Source organism: Diceros bicornis, chromosome 11 (genome assembly GCF_020826845.1).
Source record: "Diceros bicornis minor isolate mBicDic1 chromosome 11, mDicBic1.mat.cur, whole genome shotgun sequence".
NCBI lineage: Eukaryota > Metazoa > Chordata > Mammalia > Perissodactyla > Rhinocerotidae > Diceros > Diceros bicornis.
Genome location: NC_080750.1, coordinates 26,124,508 through 26,137,037, shown reverse-complemented (window position 1 = coordinate 26,137,037; position 12,530 = coordinate 26,124,508).

Sequence of the window (12,530 nt, the reverse complement as noted above, 5' to 3'; positions counted from 1 at the left end):
TAAATTCAAAGAAACACAAGATAAATTAGACTACTAATAAGTAGAAAGTATTGAGCTCTATCTGAAGGACTTTGCAAAGCATACTTGCAACAAACTAGAAGTCACACACAATTGTGAGGCTGGAGTGAATTCAAAATGGCATTGGTATGTAAGTTATAGAATTAAGAAAATCATTACTACATAAAGAATATGTAAAAAACACACATTAATGGAAGGATTTATTCTGCAATTAGGTTTTAAACATAAGATACAAAAGGTGAATTTTTTCAGGGAACATAAGCATAAAGTTGATGTGGTCCTTGTAATAACCCCTCTGAAATCTTTTGTGACTTAGAAATTGGCTATATTTCTTTAAGCATGTTGGCAATCACTCCTTAAATATTTTTGAGCACCTACTATATGCCAGTGACTGACTGAAGGCACTAGGGATAGAGTGGTGAACAAAAGAGACAAATTGCCTTCTTCCTGGACCTTGCAATCTAGTGTGGCACTTAGAAAATGAGCAGACAATGTATCTCTCAGGTGATGATAAGTGATAGGAGAATTAAGGCAGCTGAAAGGAACAGGGAGTGACATGGGAGTACATCAATCAAGTACTTAACACTGTGCCAGTGAGACCCCACGGAGCTAGAAACTATTGGCAGTAAATCAGGGTTTGTCTCACATTGAAATTAGCACATTGCCTCATTAACTGAATGGCTAACAGCGAAAAGGAGGTACATCAAAGAAGGAAAAAAATGACCAAACTAGCCTCTTGCAATTGAACAATAAGTATTCAAAGATCATTTAATCTGTATTATGAATTACTTTCTCCCATCATCCTGATATTCTCAATAACTATTGTGATTTTATAATATTTAAGGAAATAAAAACTACATATTCTGTATGAGCCAGCTTAAGTCACGATAGCATGAGCCTTTCTTTTTGCTTTCAGTGTGATATGCTAAAACAAGCATCTATTGAAATTAACTTTATGGCATTTTGTCTATTCTGTACAGTCTATATGTATAAAATATATTGCCTTAACACATACAAATCTCCTCACTCTGTCAGCTAGACAAATGAGAATTGATAGAATCACATGCATTCAGGAAACAAATAATTAAAGTTGAAATCAGGTAAATTTATGTTAAAGTAATAAATTTATAAGAAATTGTCATGAGTTTATTTATGAAACAATATTTTTCTCTATATTCTAAACACAAATATATTATTATTTCTGGATAGGGAAAGATGAAGAAAGAAAGGGGGGAGGGAGGAAAAGAGGAAGAAAGGAAGGAAGGAAGGGGAAGAAAGAGAAAGAGAAAGGAAGGGAAAAACAGTCATTTTCCCTTTAATATTATCATAGGAAGTAATTCATGTTCTCTATTCACGCCTCATTTTGAGAGATAAAAAGGGCTATTTGATTATAAAATAATTATCTATTGAATTCCTTTTAATTATGTGCTTCTTAAGGGAACTCACATTATGATTTTAAAATTTTTATTTCTGTTAATTCTTTTGTAAATCTGATGCTGAAATCCACGTCTTTCTTATAAATAGTGTGTAGTAGGCAAAAAAGATGTTCACATCCTAATCCCTCAAATTGTGAATATGTTATTGTACCTGGCAAAAGTGACTCTGTAGATGTGATTAAATTGAGAACTTTGAGGAGGCAGATTAACCTGGATTATCCATGTGGGCCTAATCTAATCACATAGGTCCTTAAAACCTGGGAACAGTTTTGGCTGTGGTCAGAGGGACATATGACAATGGAAGAACGGCCAGAGAGATGCAACCTTGCCGACACTGACGATAGAAGGGAGCCATGAGCAAGCAATGTAGGTGGTCTCTAGATGCTAGAAAAGGCAAGAAAATAGTCTCTCCAATGTCTCCAGAAAAGAACATAGCCTTGTTGACACCTTGATTTTAGACTAGTATGACCTGTGTCAGATTTCTAACTTTATAGGAGCTAAAAAAATCTGTCTTGTGTTAAGCCACTAAGTTTGTGATAATTTGTTGTAGCCGCAAGAGGAAACTAATACATAATGGGAAGTTACTGCCCAACAAGATGAGGGCATTTTATATCTTTCCCATTGCCTCAGGAATATGGATGTAAGAAATAGAAGTAGAACACTTAGGAAAAGATACAACTGTTTCTATAGAAATAATAGAAATTTCTTTCCAAATCAATATGAAATATCCTATTTCTTTATGATTTTCTTCCAAATTAAAAAAATTGCAAATGTAACAAAAATATATGGCCATATACTTTAGTACCCTTTCACGAGAGGAAATAGAAATATATTTTCATGCAATGTCGTATGTAGGTAGTAGATGGTTCATAACTCTATTTGTTATAAAAAAAATCATCTAGGATGCAGTAATATCCGTGTTTGTTTGCTTTTTACAATTTAATGAGTTGGGTTAAAAATCCAATGAAATATTTGTTCGAGATGTTCCTTTCATGTACTTTTATTGTGCTATTAAATATAATCACAAACAATAAGAATGATGGAATTTATATTAGATATGAAAAAACAAGACAAAGTGAAAAGTTGAATTAAGAATTATGTGTTGAAAAGCTATGCAATATCATTAATTTTCCAGTAAATTCTTCAAATATACTTATTTGTTAATCAAAGTTAAAATAGACAATGATTATATATTTAATTCCTAGCTGATATTATTTTCAATTTGCCCCATGGAAATAGGAAATTCTTATTTTAGTGAATCCAAACACAGCTCTGAAGCAATACTTCTATCTCCAATTTTTTTATTATGTAGTGAAATATTCTCTATAAAATAAAAGACTAATAAATTTGGATTCCCTCCTAAAGAAATTAGTAATTAACTGACCATTAGTGCCATGGTGCTCAGGTAAAAGTCATTCAACTGGTGAGTGTGGGGAGGGAAAAAGAGGATATTCAGAGAAATGGATAGGCCAAGAGTATTATGATTTGATGAAGGTTTGTGGAATATCTAGAAGGGAATATGTAATTGACCAGAATGTGTTTTACATCATTTAAGAGAGATTCTCTGAGCAGAATAACAACAAAAACATGCTAAGGAAATGAGGCATAAAAAATGTGAAATGAAACCAAGAAACAGATTAGGCAGATACTCATGTGTTGGCAAAATGCAGTTTCAAACTGAAACTGAAGAAAGTAAACACGGAAACAAGCAAATGAGAAGATTATTTAGTATAGATCAGTCTGTAGCATGAAAAAAATGCAAATGTAAAGCGTCAAGTAAAATCCTTTTGGTAATATCAAACTAACCAGGAATCAGTAAACTATAGAGTTACATCAAAGTACCTCTTCTACCTTCCGTATGATAGTGGTTTGATGACATACCATGGATGATGCATACTGGAGAGAATTAAAGAGAGAAAAGAAGCCCCATCAACTTCACGACAGTGAAAGGAGATAGCTAAGAATAAGGACTAATCCTGTACCAATCTTTTAGGGCACTTACTAACTAACTATCCTAATAACAAAACATATTCTTGGTTATCCATAACAATGCTGTAAAATTGTTAAATTTCTGCTCATTTTCTATGCTTTGCTCTGATTCTAGTACTATTGATTCAGACTTAGGACTGCTTTTGAAGTTGGGCAAGGGCTGTTTGCCTTGATGTCAGTAGATGTTCCAAACTTGACTCTGCTCCATAGAGGCAAGGAACAAAAAGAGAATCTGAGCAGAGACTTTAATAAAATACGTTCTCTGTACACAAGTAAAGCATAAATATACAGGAGAATATCAGAAATATAAAAGAAATGTCAAACCAGAGAGAACAACTTTTTGATGTAGGTGTCACAGATCAAATTTTTGTTGGGAAAAATGTTGATGAAATGTCTGTGAATCCTCAAGAAAAATATATCTGTTCACTCAGAGATTTATTAATAAAAGTTACTTTGATATCAACTGGATATATCCAACGAGCTTTCTACAGCATCACAAACAAACTGCAGGTTTTATAACTTCTCTGGGTTTAGGTTATATGGTTTTCTCAAAAAGAAATATAAACATAGTATATTTTAAACTATACTTTTTGGAATTCCTTAAAATTATGGTGTAACTCCTATATAATATCTAAGTCTTGGTGAGATATACTGTAAGGAGTATTTATTCCAGGGAGCTATTGTTTAGTAGAAAACATCAGTACGTCAAATTATAAGCTAGAAAATACTGAAGGCCTCATTTCCTTGCTTAACCAGATTTGAGCCCAGCCCTTCAAAATAATCACTCATTCATCCACCCTCAATTCCTTTCCTCCTCTTGAGCTTCATCATACTTTGCTGGAAAAAGACAAAAACAAATACAAAACAATTTGGTTAAATCCTACCTTCCTGCTCTACCCATGACTGGTTTTCACTTTATTCAGGCTGACTGCACTCACTTTAAATCACTTAGCAGCATCCCTAGTAGATGCTTAATCCTACGATTAATGACACTACGCTTTCCAAGTTTGTTGACTTCTCACACTTGTAGACAATTGTTTTGTTCCTTCCCCTCTCCCCTTAAACTTTTAACATCTCCATCCTCACTCTTATCTGATGGATCTGCTTCCTATTTCGTTAAGAAGACAGAAGCAATCAGAAGGAACTGCCACACCACTTCCCTGAAAAAAACCCCAACCGCTCCCCACCACGTTGGAAGTAAATGCCATAGTCCTGTTAACGACACATAAATCCATACATGTTATGACCCCGTTCCTCCTTTTTCCCCTCATTTCATCCTTGACTACCCTCCCTTTTCTCCAGCCAAGGCTTCCTTGATGTTCCGTGAAAACACTAGGCATTTGACTATGCAAGTATCTGGAGGTTTTGCTTGGAAAATTCCCAGATATCTGCATGGTCAAGTCTCCTCAGTGAAGACCTTCCAAGCTATACTGTTTTTCAATGGAGTATTGCCATTGAATCTTCCTCTCTCTTTGCCCTATCAGATATTTCTCCATAGCCCTTACCCTCTCTGACTAATGATATTAAATGATTTAATTTATATACAGCATTCATAAAGTACCTCTCAAGTATCACGAGCTATATGAGTGTGGGCTACTATTTCATTATTATTATTAATAATAACAATATTATTATTTGAAAAATATTTCATTAAAAAAATTTTTGTGTCCCCTGCATTCCAATATAAAGTTGATAAAGGCAAAGATTTTGTCTGTTTTGCTTACTGCTGTTTATCATCAGTACCTAGCACAGTGTGCGACACATAGTGTGAGCTTAATCAATGTTTATTGAAATATATTATAACTAAATATTTGAACTGCTTCAAGAGTATAACATGTCAGTCATTATCTATCTATTTATTTACCTAATTTATCATTCTTCAAAAGGGAATCTTATTCAAAAACAAGTTGAAAATAGCTATTTTCTATCCCAAGTTTGTATATCTTCTTAAAAAGTAGGTATATTTTTACATATTTACATGTTCCTGTGAATAGGAATTATCATCTGCTGCTCCAGGCTTGAAGAGTCAAGTATTTTATTTCTAATCTTTTTTGAGATAAGTTCTAGATAACATTTTTTGGATATGATTGTATTATATATTAAATAGTGTCTGTTGCACAGTAGACTCAGGAAATTAGTTCTTTCAGTCCATTTCTCTGTCTTTCAAAGCCCTGTTTAATAAACAGTAGGTTTGGAAAGCACTTCACTTCACTTTGATAGGCTTGTTTCAAATATTTATACTTGAATCATACATTCATTATAGCAGTAATTATATAGTAATGTAGTTAATTATTGAATCATCTGTCTTTTCAACTAGAGGGCAAACTACCCCACTCTACAACATAATGGCTGGAAGATAGAAGGTCTTAAGTTATTTTTTGTTGAATCGATCACACCTACTCACATCTGTCAGTCAATAAATCAATGAGGTCTTTCCTATGTTTACATACATATGCCATCTTCTCAGAAACTTGACAGTTCCTTAGTTTTCATTCATGTTCTGAATATTTACTTTCCTATGTATGTGATTTTTTCATTAAGAAGAATTCACTTGTGGGGCTGGACCCATGGCTTAGTGGTTAAGTGTGCGGGCTCCACTGCTGGCGGCCCGGGGTTTGGATCCTGGGCGCGCACTGAGGCACTGTTAGTCAAGCCATGCTGTGGCAGCGTCCCATATACAGTGGAGGAAGATGGGCACGGATGTTAGCCCAGGGCCAGTCTTCCTCAGCAAAAAGAGGAAGGATTGGCATGGATGTTAGCTCAGGGCTGATCTTCCTCACAAAAAAAAAAAAAAAGAAGAGGAGTTCACTTGTATAGAAAATCACTCTGGAGCCGGCCCCATGGCTTAGCAGTTAAGCGTGCACGTTCCGCTACCGGCGGCCCGGGTTTGGATCCTGGGTGCGCACTGACACACTGCTTCTCCGGCCATGCTGAGGCCACGTCCCACATACAGCAACTAGAAGGATGTGCAACTATGACTTACAACTGTCTACTGGGGCTTTGGGGGAAAAAAAAAAGGAAAAAAAGAAAGAAAATCACTCTATGTATGTATAAGTATACTATTTAAATATCAGATTAGAAGCATCCATAATGCCATGTCCCCTTGTACAATATAAACTAGTATACATCCATATTAATATTCAAATATATATGAAACAGTTACTGTATTAGTGGGAAAGGCTAAAAGTGAAGTATATATATGAAGTGTAGATCATTGAGTTTGTGGTTCCCATTAAAATCTTATATTAACATAGGAATTTAAGATGTGTTTTGAAACATAAGAAAGTTTTCCATTAAATCACTAGTGAGTGTAGTAATTTGAGCAATTATTCTACTTTTTTCTTTTTTTTTTAAGTCCCCACTCTACATCCCTCTTGCACAGGTGTGCAGATTCCAGCACTTCCTCTCTGGTGCTTATACAGAGCAGTAAGCACGTGAGGCATTGCCAGGTACCTTCACATCACAGTGATAGTTTGACAACCACCATGATTTGGAGTTGGGCCTCTGGTCACGGATGTGGGTGCCCCTCCAGTCCTCAGCTGCTCAGCGTGTGAGGTAATTGTTGGATCCCAGAGATGCCAAGAGTCTGCAAGAGAGTGTCTAATTGACATGAAGATATTTGTATCTGTTAGCCTCCCACTCAGCAACCCACAAAACTTCCTGGACAGCGGTCATCTAGTAAAACTTTCAGGATTTTGCAATAAGCATATATGATTTCCTTGCTGAATTTCCCCCCTGAGACAGAAAAATTGTGTTACTCAATGGAGTGTTGAGGTTAAATTTTAAAATATCACTTCATGGTATGAAGCAGTCCCTCTATTCAGTTCGTAATATATATCAAAATATGCCTCCTCTTTTAAGAATGATGGCTTAAGGCCCCCCAAAGGAGACCATAATTAAATTTGGTTTACGACTGGAATTTTTAAACAAAAGTTTTGTTATGACTTGGATTTATGGTTTTTTCCTAATTAGATATTTAGAGAACAGCCCTGGTAGAGAAAGATCTACATAAATAAATTTATCTCCTGGTGAAAGCAAATGGGATTTCCTTAAGGGTACCATTGCCTATGCAAACCAATAAAAGATTCTTGCATCAAGCTTCTAGCGAAGTTATAAATCTTTTAGAACAGTCTAAGAGAAAGGATTTTCTGGCTCCCCTCTCAAATACACATCTCATCATAGTTGTAGAAAGGCAAAAAGAAAAGCAGCCCTCTTTGGCTACTGGGCTGCGTTTCTTAATTACAGCACTATTCACAACAGCCAAGGTGTGGCAACAACCCAAACATCCATAAACAGATGAGTGGATGAAGAAAATACGGTATATACAAACAATGGAACATTATTCAGCCTTAAAAAAGGATATTCTGCACTATGTGTCAACATAGACAAATCTTGAGGCTAAGTGAAATAAGCCAGTCAAAGAAGAACAAATACCTGCATGAGTCCACTTATAAGAGGAATCTAAAATAGTCAAACTCAGAGAATCAGAGAGTGGAATTGTGTGTGGTTGCCAAGGGCTGGTGGGGGGAGGGGAAATGGGGAGTTATTAACCAATGGGCATAAAGTTTCAGTTATGCAAGCTGAATAAGTTCTAGAGATCTGCTGTACAACATCATGCTTATAGTTAGCAATGCTATATTGCACACTCAGAATTTGTCAAGAGGATAGATGTCATGTTAAGTGTTCTTACCACAATAAAATAAAATTTAGAAAAAAGAAAAGAAGACCTTCGTCTAGAACTTGACAAAGTTTGATTGTGAGTTACAAGAAAAGGGCCATTCCAGGTAAAGAAGCTACTTCCTTTCTCCTCTTATGTCCTGTTTGGGTAGTAAAATTTATATGGTGAAATTACTGTTTGAAGTTTATAGGCGTTTGGATGTCTCTAGCATTTATTCATCCAGAAAACTAGAAAATCAGAGGTCTCCAGGGTATGCATATTTGAAATCACGTGAGCACCGGCGTAGTGGAAAAGTGATGCCAACTAACCCATGAGCTTTTACTCTGCAGACTCTGTTTCAGCCTTTGGATTTTTTGCAAAATATCCTCAATGCAGACCCATGGCCAGCAGGAAGAAATAAAGAGAATACCTTTAGTGCTCAACTGGCTTCTTGGAATGTCTCATAAAGATAAAATATGAAACCCACTTGTCTTATTCTGAAGTCTCCTCCCTGAGTTCAGTTTAACATGTATCTCTGGGCCATCTCATGCCTAAGTAAGAAAGGTTCCATGTCCCTAAAAATATGGAGCCTAAAACACATCAACCATTTATGTTATGAATATAAATAATTCTTCTGATGCTGCTAAGATTAAAAAAGTCATCTCGTATGATGAAATAACGTCATATACCCTTACGCAGACAAATAATTTTAATACTGCTAGAAATTTTTGATATTTTAGGTTTTTTTCAAAGAAAGTTCAACTTTCTTGCACTAGTTTTGGCATGTATTTAGAGCACAAATATTATCTCAGTTATAAGAATCTGCCACCCTTTAAACACCTACACATGGTTTTTGGTTGCCTGTGATGGTGTTGGAACTCTTTCCAGACAATATTTCTTAATTAATATTCTACTTATAGATTTAAAGCTACTGAAAACTAAACAAAAATTATTGTATGAAGCAGCAAACAAATGTCAAACAAAGTTAATGAACAAAGCAAAATGCTACAAAAATAATAATAGAAAAAAAACTTCAAAAAATCAATTTAGATGAAAAGTCATAAATGTTATCACCAAAGAAAAACATTGAGGTGACGATAGAGATTTATTTATTCCTTGGTACAAAATGGAATGGGTGATTATTTTAGGCTGCCCTTGTATACTTGGTTATGAGATAGCAATGAGCCACTTGTATGCAATTCAAGTCTCAACACCACCAGTACCTTTGCTGTGTGAAGGGGTACAAAGGGGTGTCCAAATGAACAAGTTCTCATCAGCTAATGATGTGATAAAGCTAGTATATTCCCTTTCAGTACTGCTATAGACTGATTTCTGGGCCCCCATAAATTCATCTGTTGAAATTCAGATTAACCCCCAATGTGACTATATTTGGAGATGGGGCCTTTGGGAGATATTCAGGTTAGGTGAAGTCATGAGCATAAGGCCTTCATGATGAGATTAGCAGCTATATAAAAAGAGAAAGAGAGAGAGATGGCTCTCTCTCTGCCATGTGAGGAAACAGCAAGAAGGCAACCGTCTGCAAGCCAGGAAGAGGGCCCTCACCTCAACGAAATGGGCTGGACCTTGATCTGGGACTTCCCAGCCTCCAGAACAGTGAGAAACAAATATCTGTTGTTTAAGCTACCCAATGTATGGTATTTTGTTCTAGCAACTTGAGCAGACTAATACAGGTACTTTAAGGCAAGTGTTGGTTCCAAAAGGTATGAATGGTTTGACCTACTAATGCTCTTCTAGTTCTCAAAGGCTGTGTCAAAGGGCTTCTTGTCACAGTGCCTAAAACTGGTTTCCCAATGCTGAGAGGAGAAAGCCTCATTCTGGTCCAACATTTACACCGTGGCAAGAGATCACTGGAAACCTCGAATTATCTCCATGAGGGTCTTTTGGTTCCAGAAAGCAGATAACCTAGCTCTGACCACATGTTCTACTCTCTTCCTCTGTAGCAGACCAGTCTATAACGCCTACCCTTAGTCCTCCGACATTTCTATGTCCTACAGCTAATTGCTCCCACGGTTTTCTGCATTTGTGATCTGAGGGCTTTCTTTCTTTCTTTCTTTCTTTCTTTCTTTCTTTCTTTCTTTCTTTCTTTCTTTCTTTCTTTCTTTCTTTCTTTCTTTCTTTCTTTCTTTCTTTCTTTCTTTCTTTCTTTCTTTCTTTCTTTCTTTCTTTCTTTCTTTCTTTCTTTCTTTCTCTCTCTCTCTCTCTCTCTCTTTCTCTCCCTCTTTCTCTCTCTCTCTTTCTCTCTTTCCTTCCTTCCTTCTTTTCTTCCTTCCTCTCTTTGTTTCTTCCTTTCTTTTTCTTTCTTTTCCTCCCTTCCTCTCTCCCTCCCTCCCTCCCTCCCTCCCTCCCTTCCTTCCTTCCTTCCTTCCTTCCTTCCTTCCTTCCTTCCTTCCTTCCTCCCTCTCTCCCTTCCTTTCTTCCTTCCTTCCTTTCTTTTCCCTTGGAGCCATACAAAGCCACTCTGACTCCCACATGGTAAGGCCTTTAGTACCAGGGAATCAACAACCCCAGGAGTAGCCTTCAGCCAATGAATACAAATACCCCAGCTCCCTTGCCCTTCTCAGGAAGATATGTCTGAGATATTTTTCACAAAGTCTCAGAGTTTCTCTGTAACAGTGATCTCTATTTGCCTGTCATTTTAGTTGATTTACAAGTGTGTCCTTTATTGGTTGTTTCCCTTCCCTGTATCACTCCCCCACTCCTTGTTGGTAATCCCTGCACATCCCACATAATCTACTGGTCCTGAAACCCTTATCTCTGATTTGCTCATAGACAAACCAGACTAATAAAAACTGACACCCTAGGGAGTTATTTACTTTATATTCTTAATGGATACAAGATCAGAATTATATCTAAGCATATTTATACTTAAGAATGGGATTTCCCTCCATGGTAGGGCTGGGCTTCTGCGTTAAGCAACTGAACTAGTAGCTGCCATTATTTCTGCTCTGCATGGCCCTTTCAACTTAGCAGTTCACAGCCCAGACTGTAGGGCTAAAATGGGGCAGCAAAATAATAACAGCTAAGCTTTAATGATTTATTAATATACTTCAGACCTTGTTCTAAGAGTTCGACATGTCTTATCTCATTTAAGTATAACCACTCCATGAGGTAGATAATATAGTGTCACCCAAATGTACAAAAGAATAAACATGCAGAGAAGACAGGTGTAACAATGTGTTCAAAGTAACATCGCAAGTAAATAAGTGAGTCATGATGTAAACCCAGATGGTTTGATTCCAGAATCCAATCTTAATCACTATATTCTATTATTTCATGGACTAAGTTTCTCAGATGACTCAATTTTTGTTTCCAAATTGGCAAAGGGTAAGGCTCATGTTTGTCCTCAGGTTTTTCTCATTTGAGCTAACTCACCATCTCACCTGAAGACTCTACTTCCACATTCACAAATAGGTAGTTTGGCCATTGGTAAGAACAGGCTTAACACCACTGACAGAAGGACTCTTACAACTAGTTCCCTTACCACATGGAGGCAAAAAATCAAGAATGAAACAGGGAAACACCTTTATTTTGTAATTTAATCTTTCATTCACTACTTACTGATCTCCTACTGTGTTGCAGGCACAATAGTAGACCAAGGAGATAGCATATGAGAAAGAAAATCATGTCTCTTCTCTTCTGGAATTTGTACTCTAGTGGGCCGATAAAAAATATAATCACATGAAAATGAATAAAACATTTACAGCTATTTTAAAGTGCTCTTTAAACGCACACACACGCATACACACACACACAAGGTGATACAATAGAATGTCTGGGGTTTGAATTCCTTCACAGAAAGTCTCACTGAGGGTGGAACAATTGCTCTGAGGCCTGCAAAGAGAGGGAGCCAGGGATGTAATACTCTAGGGTTGATGTTCCAGGCAGAAGGGAAGTTCAAAGCCTAATATGGAAAAAAGTTTGAAATACTTAAGAAACAGGAAAAAAGCCAGGTTGGCTGGAAAGTAATGAGCAGGGAGGAGGGAGTTCAAGATAGGCTTGAAAAGTTAGGCAGAGGCTCTATATAACTGTTATGTTAAAAGATAAGTTTAGCTTCTATGTGGAGAATCAATGAATGGGGTTGAGAAAAGAACAAAGAAAACTCTTTGGAAGCTATGCATAAGTTTAGATAAATGGTGGACTAAGCAGATATTGGTGAAAATGAGGAGGAGTAGATCGACATGAAATACATTGTGCACGTGTATCCAATAAGACTTCCTCCTATTCTTCCTGCTGAATTCCTTTAGTTGACTATCTTTCAAAGGCTTATACAGTTAATGGTGTAAGGGAAGAGGGTGTGATGCAAGAAAAAGTGTCTCTGACATGGTGTAGAGTTCTGCTGACATGCTAACTCGACTGCTTAAGCACAATTTCAGTATCATTTGTTGGGCCTGGTCTTCCCATGGTGCACA